This window comes from Morone saxatilis, unplaced genomic scaffold (assembly GCF_004916995.1).
Source record: "Morone saxatilis isolate NCDOM2014 unplaced genomic scaffold, NCSU_SB_2.0 Contig21, whole genome shotgun sequence".
NCBI lineage: Eukaryota > Metazoa > Chordata > Actinopteri > Moronidae > Morone > Morone saxatilis.
The window spans coordinates 20134688-20135594 of NW_023339774.1; positions in this window are offsets into that span (position 1 = coordinate 20134688).

The following is a 907-nucleotide window of genomic DNA, read 5'->3' on the forward strand; positions in this document are numbered from 1 at the left end:
GTTTGTCAGTTTACTTTGTTGTGTTAGTCGCACATGTTCGAAATAAAAAGAAGAGAAGATCTATATCCATGCGGTGACTTCCTACGGGTAAGAGTCCATTTACATAGTGCTGAATGTTCATTTTGATGAGTTATGATGGTTAGTTAATGCCTGTGTTTGGATATCATAATGTTAAGTTTGGTATTTTTATGCAAAATAAAGACGTTGAAGTTATTATGTAATAATATTTTCATTAAAGGTACATTTTACATTCACCAGTGTAGATTTTTTTTTAAAGTTGCTCCAAGCTTTCTGGCATTTGTGAATAAATCCTTAAGACAACTGGAAAAGAAAAGTGCCTTAAGACTCTCCAAACTACCTATACCTTAATATTTATATCCCCCTTAAGTTAACTTTTATTTGAGATGTTTGGGGGTTTGATTAGTGTATGTCTGTAGATAGATTCTTTTTCCTTTTATCTCTATTTTCTGTTAATATATACTGCTTGGATTGATTTATAGTTAGGTATACTTAGCATCCATATTCATTGATGGTGAATGTTTGTTACTTGACAAAGTTTAATAAAGTAAAAAAAAAACAGCAAAAAATATGAATATAAATAAATAAAATGTATTAAAAAATGGTGACACACACTGTTTTTTAAAGCGTTTATTTATTTTGGTATGTTTTTATTGGATGCTTGTTCACATAGTGGTGATATGCTAATATGCAGAATCCCCCGGACATTTCTTTGCATATTTCTGTACAGCTCAATGTTCGGCCATATTGTCAATATTCAAACATGGTGATAATTATCATGCTGATAATGAATCATAATAACCTGGAATATAATAAATATTTAATATCCCCAGAGACTTTTGATTCACTCTGTGTCATTTGGTTTTTGGTAATTTGATTACTATAATTG